An 18,940-nucleotide genomic window follows, 5' to 3' on the forward strand; every position below is an offset into this window, starting at 1 on the left:
AAATGTTCATCTAATCATTCATGAATGAACTAAATAACAGCTATATTCATCAAATGTTGCATCAAATTCAGGTAGCACTCCAAAGAAAATACAAAGCATATGGTTCTTGGTCTGAAAGAATTAACTGTCTTTTTTTTTTTTTAAAGATTTTATTTATTTTTATTTTTTCCCCCCAAAGCCTCAGTAGATAGTTGTATGTCATAACTGCACATCCTTCCAGTTGCTGTATGTGGGACGCGGCCCCAGCATGGCCGGAGAAGCGGTGCGTCGGTGCACGCCCGGGATCCGAACCCAGGCCGCCAGCAGTGGAGTGCGTGCACTTAACTGCTAAGCCATGGGGCCGGTCCCAAGAATTAACTGTCTTATCAGGAAAACACGTGCACACTGAAGTTAAAAAAATGATAATAAACAAGATATGATAAAATTAAAGAGCTATAAATATCATAATCACTAGAAGTCAGAAAGTGGATAAGTCTTGAAAGATGGTTAGAATTTGGTAACTGGAGAAAAGAGAAGCCTTTTACGCTAGGGAGGAACACCTATAAAGACTTAGAGTTGGCAATTCATGAGCTGAATTTGAGGAACCATGAGTTGGTCAATCTGGCTCCAATGGAGAATCCATAAGGAAGAAGTTAATTTTGAAGCAAATGTAACAGACTTTGAATGCCAACAAGAAACTGGGTTTGCTTCCTTCACATCAGCATGTCTCAAAATGCTTCTCTGCATACCAACCCCTGTTAGGAATAAAGATCTTTGGTTAAATAATTGGAAGAAACCTACCAACCCTGGCCCCCTCCTAGAGATCTACATGTGCATTAACACGTTAAAGACTCAGAGAAGATCTGCTATGAAAAATGCCACATGACCCTGTCTAAATTACCCTTTTCTCACCCTTTCTAACCTGAGAATCTTTAATTTTGCCTAACATCCTTGGTATCATCTGTTCCAACATGGAATATTTTTCAGAATAATATTTGGGTTTTTCCACAGAAGATACCAATAAAGTTTTTTAAATAGGAAAGTAGTACAATGGAATTTCTCTTTTAGAGAGGTAAATATAAAAGGTGTTCAAATAACTCTGCAATTAAGCAAGGATTGGTCTGCCCAATTTGTGCTTCATGGATTGTTCTCCATGATGTTCACCATTTCAGCAATTGGATTACTAGATTTTATTGTTTTCAGGCACCATCAAATACGATAAATCATTGTAATGTTCAACAAGTTTGACAAGATTTTCCCACCAGAATTTATAAAGCGATGAGTTGCTTCACATTTTAACATTCTTAATAAATATTGAATGACCTCTTATAGCAAAAACAAAACTTATTTAGAAAGCGTAGGAAAATAAGCAAAACAGAGGTGTAATAATCATGGTTCCCGATCACTGAAGGTGACAATGCAGCAATGAGAGCCTCTCGGCTCTGTACAGTGATGAATTAGAATCAGTTAAGCCATTTTTTGGTATGTTTGTTATTGCTGCTGTTTTGAACAAGATGGTTACTCATGTCTGGTAATTGTACCTAAGTTGGATTTTAAAAGAGAATCTATGAGTTCTCTAGAAGAAAGAACTTTTTCCTAGGAAAGGGATTTTCTGAGCCTGGCTCACCTTGATACTTAGCTCCACTTGGGATTTGCAGTCAGATTGAGAGGTGTTAAGAATTCCTCTCCTGAAAGTTTCTAAACCACAACCTTCACTTAAATAGTCATTTAGCAATGTCAACAACGCTAGGGTTATAACTCTGCCAAAAAAAGCAGGTTCTCTGAAAGCTGCTGAAGAAATAGCGAGCGTGAATAGACGTTAAAAATAAAGGTTTCTTCACGTCACAACACAAGGGGCAGCAAAAATTAAGAGAATGCCACAACAGGAGCTTACTTCTCAACTGTGATGTCTTCTGAAAATATTTAGGTTTCTTAATTCTTGAGGAAAAATTTTTGCAGATTGAAACTATCAAAGCTATCGTTACTATCTTTTATTCAACAAGGAAGAGGAAGAGGGAATGTATATTTACACATAGAGACACACACACAGACCAGCAAAGGGTTTTTGAAAAAGGCTTCTATTAACTGGAAGATTAATTAAGGGACTTCCTTAATGGGGTGAGGGAAAGGGAAGGAAAATGCTAAGCTTTCATTTGAGACTAGAAAGACCCTGAGGAATTAGTAAATGAAATTGTGACGTAACAAAATATATCAAAATTATTAGACGATACCTCTGTATCCATGAGGGTTTCACCAGTTGGACATATAAGTAAAGATAATTATTACAAGGAATTGGCTTACACAATTGTGGCTAGGCTAGTCTGAAATCCGTAGGTAAGGCTAGCAGAAGGGGCAGACTGGAAACTCTCAGTCAGGTGCTGAAACGACAATTCTGTTCCTAAGGCCTTTCTACTGATTGGATCAGGCTCTCCCAGTTTTTCAAGGATAATCTACCTTCTTTACATAAAGTCAACTTTAACTGTAGATGCTAATCACTTCTGCAAAATAACCTTCATAGTAACACCTAAATTAAGATTTGCTTGAATGACTGGGTACCTATAGCCTGGCCAAGTTGACACATCAAACTGACCATTATCGCATCTCTCTTCTTGAGTGAAGGACCTTTAGCATGTTTAGCGCTTAAGTCTAAATTAGTTAAGTTGTTCATTTTGCCTCATCTATTAGGTATTTGGTCATAGTTTCCTAAAACTTAGTCATAAATGTGTAGGTCACACTTAAGGTTATAATAACTCTCATTTGATCTGCTACAGTTAGTCATCACTGAACACTTGCATTTTTCCAGGCATTTTAGTAGATTCTAGAGTTTTCTTAGTGAACAAAGCAGACATGGTGGCTGGCCTCAAGGACCTTACAGTATAGTAGGACACAGAGATAGTTTATGTAAATGTCTTCAATTAGTGTTTTCTGTTACTAATCATAAACCGCCAAGGAAAAAAATTATTCTCTTTCCTATAAGCAAGCTGTATTGAGTATTAAGCATTCATTCATTCAAAGAATTCATACTGAATGCTAATTATTCAGTGTTACTTTCAAAAAACATGTTTTGAGATCTCTACTTTGTACCAAGACTTTACAGCTTTGGAGATACCAAAATAAATGATAAACTATTCATAGAGGATAGTTAGAGGGTTGGAAGGGTCCTCCAGATATGGATTCAGTGAGCACAGAACAGCTCATTCTTTTTGAGGAGCCCTAGGAAGAACTGACCCAGAAAGTAAGGTTTGAGCTGTGCTCTTGGAGAGGCCTTTGCCAAATGGAGAAAGCTAGACCAGGCTTAAAGGAGGTCATATACCTCACACTAGTGACCCTAGAAAAGGCACATCTTGAAAAAGAGACCAGTAAATTTGTTGTTAGCTAGTCCTCTTTTCTTATTTTATCTGCTCTATAAGGAGAATGATGAATGGATGGAAAAATATTGACCTAAGGGGAATTAAGTCTACAATAGTTGGAGAGATTGCACTTGTTTCTCAGCCTCCTAGATCTGCAAGATGATAAGACAGTGTGGCCTTCCATTCTTGGGCTCTCCAGTTGAATCATTCTGCAGGGAAAGCTGTCTGTCTGGAGAGAAGTTGTAGAGGTTCATCGGAGAGGAAAGCAGGGGAAAGGAACAGAAAACATTTAGGAAAGGATATCTTCCTGCTGGGCTCGGGAGAACATGAGGTCCAGTGGAGCTCTCTGCTCTTCATGGGATGGTGTAGTCAGCCTGTTGCAGCTGTCTCATTTCCATTACGTTGTATAAAACTTGCATATTATTGATAAAGAGAGTGGGGCCCAGTGAGGTTGAGCAATTTGTCTAAAGTCACCTGTCAGAGAGCTCGTGACTGGAGATAAGTTGGTCCACAGCTAGGACTTCAGTATTATTTTCATTATACCTCTCAGTCAAGTCTCAGGGGAAGGTATGAAACAAAATTACACACGTTAGCAGTTTCTCTGACAATTGGTAATAGCTGAATGTTTCTCATCATCAAAGCCAGTAAGTGTCCTGCACTAAAGGACTGACCTAGACTTAATAATTACTTGAAATGGGGTGTTGGTTGGTTCTCCATTAAATACCTCACTAGAGAAAAAAATCATTAATTTCAGTTCCCTATTTTAACGACATTTCTAGATTTTTAAAATAGAAAATGTATCACATTTATTAAGAATTTTGGTTCGTTCTCCATTAAATATTTTGCTAAAGAATAAATATCATTGTTTTCAGTTCTCTATTTTAGTGAGACTTAGATTTTTAAAATAGGAAATTTATCAGTCTCCCTAATTTTGCAAAATGTGATATAAATTTGTTGATAAATTTACAGTGAATTTATTCAAAACAAACTAATTTTTCTACTTTAAGTATTTTGTTGATTTTATAATTGCATTTGTAAATGCAGTTAAATTTATAATTAACTATACTAAATTTATAATTCCTCCTGTCTGTAATTTAGTTTATTTGTGTGGCTTTATATGACTTTTTGATATTTTGTTGACAAGTGTTATTCATGTCAAAATGACACTTTTATTTATGTAGACACAATTTTCATCAGCGGACTTATAAAAAATGTGCGTATACAATGTATAGGCTCTTTTTGTAGTCATTCTCTCATAACCATTTTTTAGTAAATATTTATGGTGTAAAATTAGAATTAAAATAGTTTTCTTCTTTCTTTTAATTAAAAAGATATCAACATTAAAAAGAAAATATTGTAATTGTGGGAAAAAGAGACCAGATTCGTTATGTTTTTTGTTCTGCTCTCAAGGAGTTTTACATCTTTCTCCCTCTTCCACTTGCCTTTTGCTCTAAGTAATGTGTTCTGCATTACCGTAATCTGCATTGCAGAGTAATGTGTTCTGCATTACTGTAACCTGCATTGCAGAGTAATTTGTTCTGTGTATCCTTTTCAGGCTCCTCCAATGCACAGACTGCCAAAATTACAAGATTATGTACAATGGGTTTATGTTGTGGATGTCTGTCCACCAGGGAATTAACAAACTGAAATTGTCAACTTGGACTTAACCCAATGACCTCAAGCTAAAAGGTAAGTGAAATTTCAGCTGTGCTGTAGAACACTTGCAAGTGTGTCTTCATTAAATAAATGATGTTCTCCAAAAGAGAGCTATTTCCAGTCAAAAATACAATTTGGCTCCACTATCAGATGATGGGAAAAAAAATTCAATAAACAAAAAAAGTCTTAGCCGGATACCAAGAGGCTGGTTATACCTGGCGCCTCTTCCACTCAGAGATGATCATCAGAAGTGGCAGATCACGTGATGTCATGTCAGAACCTTCTCTGAGGGATTCTCCTTTAATCCCTAAGTGATAATTAGTCAGATGGAAGCCTCAAAAGTACAGCATCTAGTGGGTTACCAGCCCCCCTTTTATTCTTCAGAACTCTTTTGGTCTGTTTAGACTTAAAGAGGAAATACTGCTTTCTCTGCTGTATCTAGTGTTGGATGTACTGCAACGACATATGAGGAGAATTTTATTGTAGTTACTCATTGTGATTTGATTTGACATTTTGCTTTAAAACTTTATCTATTAACTTTCCAGAAAGTAGAAAATGCATAGTATGCTCTGATCTAATAGATGAACAACCACATTTTTGCTGTCATTCTATAATTTACTGTTTGAACACTGAGGCACAAACTAAATGTAGTTGAGGGAAATTTCAGATCAAAATAGTCTCTTTTCAGATCAACGTACTCCTAGTAAGCATTCTAGGACTGTAAGTGGATTTACTTTATTAAAGTGTATTTTTAGACAATATGAAAGTAAGAGTATTGGTTATGAATATTTGGGGTCATCTAAAAATGAGGGCATGTAGATCTAGACGTGAGAGAAACTGAAATCTGGAAATAAAATATGACTTGACTTGACTGTTGGAGATTGACAGTTGACTTGCTGGAGGTGTCTTCTAACGTTGGGATTTTCAAATTAAACATAAAACTACCAAATTTAAAGCAATCCCCGAATTTACTATGTTATCTGTCTTCTATGCTTTGGGGAATCCACTTGGACAGATGACATAAACATTGGGATTCCATTTGGCATTTATTCATTCAATGATATTTATTTATTAATTGTTTGTTTGTTTGTCTGAAAGTAAAAGAGAGAAGGAAAGAAAGAAAGAAAAAGGAAGAAGGGAGGGAAGGAACTAGGGAGAACGATCATGTGCCAGGCTACGGGCTAACTATTTAAAAAAAAAAAAGTCCTGTCTTCTACGAACTTAGAGTTTATGGGGAAGACATATGTAAACAAAAATTTTCAGAAGGTAATAAGTCCAATTATGATAGCGTTCGGTGCAAAGGGAGTAGAGAAGTGAGAATATTTACTCTGGCTAGATAAGAGAGGCTTCACACAGAAGATCGCCTTAAGCTGAGTCTTCAAGGATGAATAGGAAGTTTTATAAAATATAAAAATAACAATAATAATCAATTAAGCAGTGCTGAAGCTGTCAATAAAAAGGAGATTCTCTTCATTTTCCCCTACATTGCTCCCACTTCACAGATGTCACTGTTTAACTATCTCTATCTTTAACTATTTCTCTTCTGCTATATTCTATTTACAGATTCATTAGTGTTTATTGACCCTGCCCTGCCCAATGTATAGTTTTGTCAGAAATATGTTTACCTTATATTGTCAAGATGGATAACATTTAAATGCCATTCTGTGACCATAATTAAGTCTACTTTGCCTGGTCTATATCTGATTCTAAAAAGTTAAACGCCAATTATAGATATTTACATATTTACATTATCAGGATTATATTAAATATTGTTCACTTCAAAGCCAAGTGGTGGGCAAGGGTTTCTCTACAAATTCACCATTGGCAACCCTGGCCCACTCTAAGGCGAAGGATGCCATTAACACAGTTAAGTGGATTTCCTTACTCACCATAAATTGCTCAACATCTTGTCATATTTTAGTGTACTTCTAATATATCCTATGGTATCTCCAATGGAGTTATTTTCTTCTGGTAGTTTCTAATTGCCTTTCAGATTTTTTTGTGTGGGAAAAATCATGCAATTTCTTCATGCTATTACTAAAATCTTTCAGTAGTTCTTTATTCTTTTTTATAAGAAATACATACTATTGGCCATAACATTTTCTTGGAAATCATTGTCAATGTTTTCATGTGGACTGACGGTGGTTTCCCAAGCTTAACGCCCAGCTGTCATCCTGGGATTATTTTTTTTTTATATCTGTTGTGTTAGTTCTACTGCTTATCAAATCTTGTTGTTTGTCTTCTGGTCTTTTCTTCTGGAGTACCTACCAAGTGAATATTTAAGAAAGGGAAATTGGAAGGTAAGTATCTTGATTCTGTACGTGTCTGAAAATATTTTACTTGTCCTTCACACTAGCACTCAGGGCATAAAATTTATCTTAATTTGTGACTATAGCACAACTGTATAGCCAGTTGTGCTATAGTAAATAGCCAAACAGCCTAAAACAACACCAGCGATTTATCTTACCATTCTGTAGGTCAGGAATCTGCACCAGTCTCATTGGACTAAAACCAAGCGGGGCTGAGTTCCTTTCTGGAGGCTCTGTGAGAGAACCTGTTTCCTGCTCATTCGGGTTGTTGGCAGAATTCAGTTCCGTGTGTTTATAGGACCAAGATCCCCATTTTCTTGCTGGTTGTAAAGTGAGGGCCATTCCTGGTTTCCAGAGACCACTGCCTCCCTTGCCTCTTGGCCCCCGGCCTCCATCTTCAAAGCTAGCAATGATTGGCCCAATGCTCACATCACATCTCTCTGACTCTTCCTCTATAGTCACATCTCTCTCTGGCCCTGCCAGAAAAGGTTCTCTTAAAAAAGTGGAGCCCATGTAGATATTCTAGGATAACGTCCCCATCTCAAGGTCCACAAACTTAATCACATCTACAAAGTCCCTTTTGCCATATAAGGTAACATGTTAACAGGTGTGGGGGATTAGGCTGTGAACATCTTTAGGTGCTGTTATTCTACCTAAGTTTAAAAGCATTTTCCCTCAGAAATTTTGAGGTACTCCTCTTTTTTGTTTCATCTTCAATAATTATTAATAGGAATTTACCATCTAGTTTATTTTTATTCCTCTGTTGGTTACTTCTTATCTCTCTGGAATATTTAGGAGGTTATCTTCATCCTTGTAATTCTGACGTCCCATACTCCTGGGTGTGGTCTTTTTTTCAATTCTTCCTTTTGGCAGTCAGAAGGCCCCAGCAATATGACTTCTCACATTTTTCTTTAGGTCAGGGCATTTTTCTTCTAGAATTTTTTTGAATGAGTGGTCTTCATTCTACTTTTCATATCCACCGTTAGGTCCATGTCTAAGGCACTTAGTAAATATTTGTGTGAGTGAGACATGTTTAGGCTGGGCATATAGATTTGGCTGTCAAGAACATAAGGAAACCGAAGATGTGTATACATTACTAGGAGAACAATCCAAAGGAAGGAATCAAGAAGAATACTTTTGTTTAAGTTAAGCAGAGGAAAAGGAAGGAAGGGCCAGTTACCTTGTTGGAATGGCAACAGTAAGCAGGAAATTGCTTCTGGTAGAATTCTATCCCCTAAAATCCCCAAATCTCTCCCTGAATTATCGAATTTGACTTCCTTTTCAAGAATTATAGAAGTTTTCCTGGTCTGCTAAAAAGAAATTTTCTTTTTTTTTGGTGAGGAAGATTGGCCATGAGCTAACATCCTTTGCCAATCTTCCTTTTTTTTTTTTTTTTTTGCTGAGGAAGAATGGTCCTGAGCTAATGTCAGTGCCCATCTTCTTCTATTTTGTGTATGGGACACCGCCACAGAATGGCTTGATAAGTGGTGCTAGGTTCACACCCAGGATCTGAACCCGTGAACCCCGGGCCGCCGAAGCAGAGCATGTGAATTTAACCACCACACCACTGGGCCGGCCCCTAAAAAGAGATTTTCTAATGCTGCATTTGAAACTGTGTTATGAACTATAAAGTGCTATACAGATTTAGATTGTTAATGTGATTGCCATTATCTCAGAATGCTTTCATTCTTTCAATAAATACTTACCAATATTTCTTTTTATAATTTTATTGAGGAATTAATTGGCAAACAATTGTATATATTTAAAGTGTTCAATGTGATGATTTGATATACATATACACAGGGGAACAATTACCAAGATCAGGATAATTAACACATCCATTACCTTACATAGTTAACTCTTTTTGTGTGTGTGTGATAAGAATGCTTAACGTGTACTGTCAGCAACTTTCAAGAAACAATACCATGTTATTAACTAGAGTTACCACATTGTACATTAGACCCTCAGATCCAGCATTTCTCATGAGATTCAAATTAGGCCTCAGTTATTCCAGGTCTTTATTCTCCCTACTTTCTTTTGCCTTAGTACTTCTGTTAGATTATATCTTAAATGTTTACAGTGTACTATAACCTACTGAAGTTGGAGAAAGGGGATATTTGAAACTGAGATTCCAGCTCCAAAAAAGAAAGGAAAATATTTGGGATAATTGTTGCCTGTTTAAAAACACTGAAGGAGAGGGCCGGCCCCATGGCTTAGTGGTTAAGTGCGCGTGCTCGGCTACTGGCGGCCCAGGGTCGGATCCTGGGGGCACACCGACGCACCACTTCTCCAGCCATGCTGAGGCCACGTCCCACATACAGCAACTAGAAGGATGTGCAACTATGACATACAACTATCTACTGGGGCTTTGGGGAAAAAAAAAAAAGGAGGAGGATTGGCAATAGATGTTAGCTCAGAGCCGGTCTTCCTCAGCAAAAAGAGGAGGATTAGCATGGATGTTAGCTCAGGGCTGATCTTCCTCACACACACACAGAAAATAAATAAATAAATAAAAACACTGAAGGAGAAAAGATTATAATTAAAAATATCCTTCTTTAAGATGCCATCTGAGCATGAATAATCATAGACACTGTGTGGCCAAGACATAATGAATTTTTCAGTCCTCTTTCTACAGAACAGTGCTAGGCAGTTTCTACCATTTCAACATATGAATAGTTTTGCGACACTGGCCCCAAATAAATACTTTTATCTGGAGTCAGTCTTCTTGTTCTGATGATTACAATAGCAAGGTAAAGAAAATAAATAGGGCCTGCTGTACAAACTAACATTGTAATGAAGATCTAAATTTGCTCATTATCCCTTGAAACAGCGGTTAGGAGGTACAGAGGGGACAGGATATTGCTGTTCTTTTGCGTACTCTGCAAGGAGAAGGAAGCAATTTGAATAAAATATCTGACAAATAAACAGTTGGGAATTTGTCAGAAGTCTGTTCGTGGTCTCTGCAGGAAGTCTGTGAGGAGAGTTGAAGGCCTGTAATGATGAGGAAGTCTTTGCCCCAGTCTATGATACAGTGCGTACATGAGGCAATCTCTTCTACAGCTATGTCTATAAGTGTGTGTGCCCCATGGGGGTCACTCCTGCCCCTCCCCAGGCTAGTCAGTGGGATCAAAACCAAAAGATTTCTCTGAAGGGGTTATTTAAGATGTGGTGAATTTTCCTATATGATTCGTATTTACCTTACACCCAAATTTGGTGACCTGTGTAATCTATGCCTGAACCAATTATTTATTTTCAAATATATGTATGGTCTCCACCCACCACAAGGAACTGAAAAATAGCAGGACTCTATTAGAAAGCTGCCTTCCAAGAGAACCATAAAAACAGCTTACTATTTTCAATACCACATTTTAAATAAGAATCACTTATTCCTCAAATAAACCATTCCATAATTTAAAATGTAGTAGAATATATATGTGTTGATTTGATTTTATTGTGATTTTTTCCAATTACAATTTTAAAGATTTGGTTCAAAGTAACTTTTTAAGGACTCATTTAAATTTATTTAAAATTACCTCATGGTCTTAATGCCACAGGTTGAAATATCTACACGGTTAAACAGTCTTTAAGAAATTGCATCTGACATAAAAAGGGGGAGAAGCGATAATTATAAAATACCATATAAATAAATGTACCTTCTATCAATCTGAAGTGGGAAGTGAATTATGAATTTGAAGTTCCTTTGTAAAGAGTACCTATTCTGTTTCCCTGACACTTGAAATTAAAGATTTTTTGGCCAAGAAAACATTTATAGTTTCTTAATATGGAAAACAAAGCTATAAACTGGTTTCTGTATTGAAAGGGATAATGGAAATTGCCTTGGCAATGGGTAGATATGTAAGGGAGCGCCTTCAGTAACAGACTCTCTGCCTTTGTGATTTTTAAAATATATTTATTTTTTGCAGTCCAGCTGGAAATTCTTTTTGGTTACAGACCGGTCACCAGGGAGAGCTCAAGGCATCTGTTCTCACTCCTGTGTGGGAATGGTCTAGTCTGAAGACTTTCAGGGGCCTCAGTCCGAAGGTCACGGTGTTTGTTCATGTTCTCTGAGATTTTATTGCTCTCTCTTGAGAGAAAAGACTCTATCTTTCTGATGAACAATTCTTGGAGTCAAATTTATGGCCTTACATTTCCTATAAGCCCAAACTCAGACTCTTCTCTCTGGATTTCTCCAACTCACATAGAACATCATAGCTTCCTATAATTTGTTTACTTGTGTAGTAGTTTTCTGAGCTTGGACACTCTGGAACCTGTTGAAAACATTGTGGTCTCTTCTCTGTTCTCGTCTCCCAGTCTTAGCCTTTTCAGAGCTTTTGTATTTTCCGGGGCTTGAGAACATTTGCTATGACAATAGCAAAAGAAGTTCTTTTTTCCCTTCATCTAATTACCTGCCGCGATAGAACTGAAATGTGTTACCCTGTAATATTCCCTATTCCTTTCAAGCAGGTCCAGGTTAGTTTGTAAAACTTCAGCATCCTGTTAGGTTGTCCTCACACTTCTACCTTTTCCAAGGTTGTTTTCTGCATCAGGTCCTTACTTTTTTCTTTTCTTTTTCATGATTCCAGCTTTTACTAGAAAATCAATACTTGTTTTTTAAAACTATTACTCTTTCTCCTAAAGATTCTCCTTTGGTTTCTTTTTAAAACCTAATTAAGGGTACTATGCTTGACTGGATATCCTCACTAACTCTGGTGAAAACAGCCTAAATGAATAGATAAAATATATACTATATCTTCAGTCATATGTCGAGAAACTGGTCAATTAAATCTAATAATAAGAAGTAAAGGAATAATTAATATAATAGCAGAAATCAATGAAATTGAAATCAAAAACAACAAATTTGACAAACTTCTAAAGAGACCAACCAAGAAAAAGAGACAGATGTAAATTATTGTGGGGGATCAGAATTTGCCACCCCAAAATATCTCTCTTTGGCTTGATTATCTTTAACGACAAAAGACTCAGAAAGAAACTTAGACCTTTCCCATAACTGCCTAAAAGCATTGAGGATAGAAAGTCTGTCCCAGGAAGGAGCTATCACCATAGATAACACTAGGTGTGGTAGGCAGAAAGGTACCCGGCAAAGCTCATTTTTATCAAAGTTAGATGGCCCAAAAAACATTTGTTTACCAAATATTTGCCTTTACATCTCCATGTGAATTGCTTTCCTCCCCTTTGAAGTCCCAAACCACTACCTCCAACATCCTCCTTTGTCCTTAGCTGAAGATGGTATTTAAGATGTGGCTTCCACCATTTTGGCGAGTTACTCAGTTTTCCTGGGTTTCTCCCAAGTATACATGTTATTAAACTTTGATTTTCTCCTGTTATTCTGTCTCATGTCAGTTTAATTCTTAGACTGGCCAGAAGAACCTAGAGAGTAGAGGAATAGTTCTTCTTCCCTTACATTAACAATACTAGGAATGAAAGAAGGGGCACCATGTAGACCCTACAGATATTAAAAAGCTAATTAGGAAATATTACAAATAACTTAATGCCCATAAATATGATAATTAGATACAATGGACCAATTTCTCAAAAGAAGCTACTAAAGCTCATTAGAGAATAAATAGATAATCTAAATAGGCATATATTTACTGAAGAAATTTAATTCATAGTTAAAACTTACCAACAAATAAAACCGAAGTCCAACTATTTTCATTAATGAATTTTATTCAACATTTAAAGGACAAAAATGGCATTTCCTCACAATCTCATCCAGAGAATAGAAGAAGATGAACCCTTCTCACTCATTTTCTGAGGACAGCATTACCTTGATATGAAAACCAGATAAAAGCATTATAAGAAAAGAAAAATATGAACCAATATACCTCAGGAACATAAACACAAAAAGTCCTCAACAAAATAGCAAATCAAACTCAGCAATACATAAAAAGAAAAACAATCAAGACCAAGTGGGTTTCATTCTGAGGATTCAAGCCTGGTCTAACATTCAAAAATCTATCTTTATCATTTATTTTATCAACAGACTATAAGAGAAAAACCATATAATCATCTCAATAGAGACAGAAAGTCACTTGATATAATTAAACATCCATTCATAATAAAATCTCTCAGCAAGAAAGTACTGAAGGAAACTTGATCAAGTGCTTTTTCTTCACCTTACAAAAGGCATCTACAAAACCTACTGGTAAAATTATACTTTGTATTGGAAGACTAAATACATTTCTCCTAAGATTTGGAACAAACCAAGGATATCTGATCTTATCAGTCCTATTTGTTATCGTACTGGAAGTTTTAGCCAGTGCAATAAGACATGAAAAAATAATGAAAATATGACATATCAAAACCATAGAATGCAGCATATGTGATTTTTGAGTTACATCTATAGTCATAAATGTTTACCTTAGAAAATAACAGAGTGGAAATTAATGAGATAAGTATCCAATTTTAAAAGTTAGGGGAAAAATTAGTAGTGAAACTAGATAAAGGAGAAGAAAGGAAATAAAGAAGATAGCAAAAGTTACTGAAACATAAAGTAGATATACAAAAGAGAGGCTCAACCAAGCCAAATATAGTTTGTGGATATAGTTAATAATATTGACAAACTATTGGCAAGACTGAAGAAGAAGAAAAGAGAAAAGGCACAAATAAACAATAATAAGAATTTAAATGGGGGGCAACTGCAGATGCTACAGAATTTGTTTTTTAAATAGAAGGATAGTAAAAATAATTTTTCCTAGCACATTTTAAAACTTTGAAAAAATGGGCATGTTTCTAAAAAAAAAAAAACCAACAAATAAACAAAAAAACTCACCTACTAAAGCCTCCATGAGAAGAAACAACATATTTAAATAATCCTATAACCACTAAAGTAACTGAATCAGTAGTTAATAATTTTCCACAGTAACAAAATAAAAGAAACAAATGAATATTGTCAGACATTAAAGGAACAAATAATTTTAGCTTTATATATAACTATTCCAAATAATAGAAAAAGAAAGAATGCTCTATAACTTATGAGGCCAGCAAGACCTTCACACTGAAACATAACAAGAACAATACAAGGAAAAGAAAAAAAAAGCTTACAGGGTCATTTCACTCAATAATATGCATATAAAAATCTTAAACAAAATATAAGCAAATTGAATTTAGGAATGTACAAAAAAATCTTCTGTATCATGAACAAGTTGTGTGAGAGAGAGAGGTGAACTTCTCCAAGACTGATCTCCTGGAGCTGTACTCCCAAAGAGGAAGAAACTGGCTTCTTGAAAAACTGATCTCCTGCATAGTTCCCTTGAGAGCTATGTGAGCCCAGTGCTTAAGAGAGAGCATCCTGATTAGCCTCAGGACTTGCACCCCAGCCACCCGCCCCCCTGACTGTGATATTGTAATTTATAACAAGAAATATATATTTGGTTTTTGTTCCTGTTTGTGGCACAGAGCTCCTATAACCCTTGAATTTCCTAAGTGGATGAGAGCTATAGCAGTGTCTTTTGTTATGTTAATGAGGTGACTTTTGGAAAACACCTAAGGATGGGGGCTGGAGAATTAGCCATGTGATTAGAGGGTTGGCATTTTCAGTCTCACCTCCCTTGACCTAGGGAGAGGAGAGGCTGGAGGTTGATTGCCAAGGGCCGGTGATTTTATCAATCATGCCTATAAACGAAATTTCCATAAAAACCCAAAAGGACGGGTTTGGAGAGTTTCTGGGTCAGTGAATACATGGAGATTTGGGGCAGAGAAACCCCCTTGGAGAGGGTGTGGAAGCTCCTCACCCTTCCCACATACCTTGCCCTATGCATCTCTTAAATCTGGCTGTTCCTGTGTTATATCCTTCTATAATAAACCAATGATCTAGAAAATAAAATGTTTCTCTGAGTTCTGTGAGATGCTCTAGCAAATCATTCAAACCTGAGAAGGAGGTTGTTGGAACCTCCAATCTATAGCAAGTCAAGCACAAGTGACAAGGTGACAACCTGGACTTGTGACTGGCATCTGAAGTGGTAGGTGGGGAGGGAGGAGGACTCTTGTAGGACTGAGCCCTTAACCTGTGGGATCTGATGCTATCTCCGGGTAGATAATGTCAAAATTCACTTGAATCGTAGGACACCCAGCTGGTGTCTGAGAATAGTTTGGTGGAATGGGAAGAAAAAGAAACCCACACACATTGTAATTGGGTGCAGATCTCACTCATCATGCCAGAAATAGGCTGCTTCCCTAACCATGAACACTGATGTAGTAACTCCTGCTTTTGGCTTGTCATATCATAAAGCTGCAACCCAAGGCTTGTATTCCTGATCACAATAGAGAGGAGCTAACACCCCCTTCCCCAAGCCACAAATGCTGAGCTGATGGGCTAGGGCTGGAGCAAAGCCTCTGTCACAGCATATTATAGTCGCATATTGAACCACAATTACACCAGAGAGGGATCAATGATTCTCTAGTAATGTAGTTTATAAGCTCATAGCCCAAAGTTCAGGGTCTCTTTTCCAGATTTTGCCTGGTCCTGTCAGATTGTTGTTCATAGACATATGGTGTGATAGGCAACACCTACCCCTGTTCCTGTCTCCAGGAGGCCTCATCAAGCCCCATGGCCTAGTAAATGTCCTTGGACTTGACTATCCCCAGGTAACATGGTAAAGGTGAGTGCGATGGACTGAATATTTGTATGTTCCCAAAATTCATATGTTGAAGTTCTTACCCCCAATGTGATAATATTTGCAGGTGGACCCTTTGGGAAGTAATTATGTTTAGATAAGGTCATGAGGGTGGGGGGTCCCGTGATGGAATGAGTATCTTTATAAGAAGAGGAAGAGGCCAGAGCTCGTTCTTTCTCAACCACCTGAGGACACAGAGAGAATGTAGCCGTCTGTAAACCAGGAAGAAGCCTCCCAGCAGAATCTGACCGTGCTGGCACCCTGATCTCGGGCTTCCAGCCTCCAGAACTGTGAGAAATAAATGTCTGGCATTTAACCACTCAGTCTACAGTATCTCGTAGCAGCCCGAGCTGACTAAGACAGTAAGGAAACAAAAAGAAGGGGGAGTTTGACTCACCCTCTTTTGGTGGAATGTTTTCTTTAAAAATCTACTGAGCTCTCTTCCAGGGCAGCTAGGTGGAGCAGTTCCTTCAACAAATGCTGACCGAAACCCCACTGAACCACTTGATCCAGAGCTGATGATGCGCACTGCCATTGGAATCAAGCATTTCAATAAAGGTACCAGTTTATCCTAAAATTAAATCAAGAGGAATAGAGAATATTATCTTGTGTTTTACTCTACTGAACATTTTAACAGTGCTGGGGCAGGGGGATGGATATCTTTGACAGTTTATTTCCAACTCAAAATAACCCCAGGTACATTTTTTCTACATTTTAAGAGTATTTTTCTCTTTTCTGAAGAGTCTCTCATTCATTACTATGATAGCCCTGTCATTCATTAGAGTTTAGAGTTAGATCTTCTCCAGATTCTATCTTTAAATCATATCACCAGGAGATAGATCTGCAGAGCCCCTTATTTGCATAGCCAACTAGGGTCATCATTTCCAGCCTAGACCTTCTAGGATGAACGAAAAGAAATACCACACGGTGATAGCTATGTCTGGAAGTTCCGCAGCAAATCACATAAAAAAAGTTTTTCTTCTTTTAATCTCCATTATATATAAATAATATAATTATCTTATAACACAAATGCCATAACTAAACAATACCAAATATAGCAAGAACAGAAGAGGTATATACAGAGCATACAGCTTTTGAATTTGAATATGCCACCTCTTTTGAATAGATCCAGTTCTATTCTCTCTTTATTTAAGACTCAAGTCCCAGAGTTTAAGTATTGTATTACTATAAGAGCGCAAAGAATTCACTTGTATACTCCTCTCTTTGTCTTAAACTGCAAAGAGTCCACAAGCAACTCAAGAAGTGGGTGTCCTGTCTATTTATATCATCTAAACAAGTAATCTTATTGCACAGTAAAACCTGAAACAAAACAATTCACACAAGAGGAAACGCCATTCAACTGCCTGTGGAAGTGTACAAAATGTGCAAAACAAAAATGCTTTATTTTATTGGTATGCTCAGCCACCTTGCAGGTATTGTTCTGAAGAAAAAATGTGAATATATAAATTTTATATATATAACACACGCAGACACAAACATAGATAGGTGTTTAATAAAATAGCACAAATCATTGAGTCCTATCTTCTTGCTGCTTTAATTATGAAATAATGTGTCATCAGGCTAATTTTTTAAATATTCAGCTGCAGCCTATTTCTGGGGTCCCTGACTATAGGACAGTGTTAGCTGCATTACAGGCGCTGACCACTGCTCTGCCCATGCAGCTTTGGAGCAACACAGAGCAAATCCTCTCCTCTTCTATGGCAGGCACTTATGATGCCACTGTGTCACATATGTTTCCAATTAATCTCCTGCCAGGCTATCCGACTGAATTACATGATCACTGAAATGTTTTAAAGGCTTAACTAATTTGAAGCATAGCCGTAGGTTAAACACTGTTGAACCATCCAACACAAAATATATGTTTAACATAAACAAATCATTTCACGGTTACAAACATGGCTAATGGGGCACTACAATAAGGGGAGGTAAATGCCTTTATCTTATTTTGTCCTTAAACCCAAAACATTATAGTGCCCATTTTTTAATACTAAAAACAAAGTACAAGGAGAATTTTCCATTTATTACAGTATAGACAAACACTCTGAATAATTCAGGCTGTGTTTACAGAGCACAAAGTGAGGTTCAGATTTCATAAATATTCATGATTAGTGTGGGTAGCAGTCCAGATAATTCAGAACCCATCCTATCCCTGAATGGTTCAATTTGCTAGTAGAGAGGAAACCAATTTACCAGATAATTATGACGTCTCCACTTCACCGCTAAGTACAGACTCGAAGAGGAGAAAATACCTCCCTATTTTTTATCTTAAGTCAGATTGTTGTTTTAATTTGATTATGTGGGCTTATGTGGATTTGGTTATAGAAGGAGATTATTCCCAGGTTCCTTAAATTCCTGGCCTCTATTTTAAACATGGTGTTTCTCTCTCCATCCATTTCCATATTCTCACTTTCTGCCCTTGGTATGGACAGTACACACGAAAGACCAGCACTCAGGTGTTAATTCTCTATGGTTTCATTCAGTTAGATTATCTAGCACCTGGTGAAACTGTTACTCAGAAGGCAGTGACACTCTGTACTTTGGGAAATGAATGGTTTCCTTTACAAGGACATTCCAGAAAGATATGTCAGCCTGTAATTATAAGCCTAGCCTGAGAAGGAAATTACAGAATGACATCTAAGATTTAGGCAAAAATTTTAAAACTCCTGTCCTTCTACCTATCTCTACTGCTTCTTCTTTTAATAAATCTCTTTATAGAAAACAGCTACACAAGAGAAAGGACCGATGAGAAATTATTGGTAGAAAACAGTCAGCGGGAAGGACATTTTTTTTAACATGGTAATGAAAAATAAGAGCTATGAGTGTAATTCTCAAGTTCAAACCTTGCGTTATGTTTTGAACACATCAGTGAACATTGATCTCAGATGGAAACCTGGACTTTGCAGAAGCCCTCAATTTTACAGTGCTTTTCTTCCAAACCCTTGCGATTTCACAAATATCCCCTCTGTTTTATCTGGTATTTACTGAGAGG

Source organism: Diceros bicornis, chromosome 9 (assembly GCF_020826845.1).
Source record: "Diceros bicornis minor isolate mBicDic1 chromosome 9, mDicBic1.mat.cur, whole genome shotgun sequence".
Classification (NCBI taxonomy): Eukaryota; Metazoa; Chordata; class Mammalia; order Perissodactyla; family Rhinocerotidae; genus Diceros; species Diceros bicornis.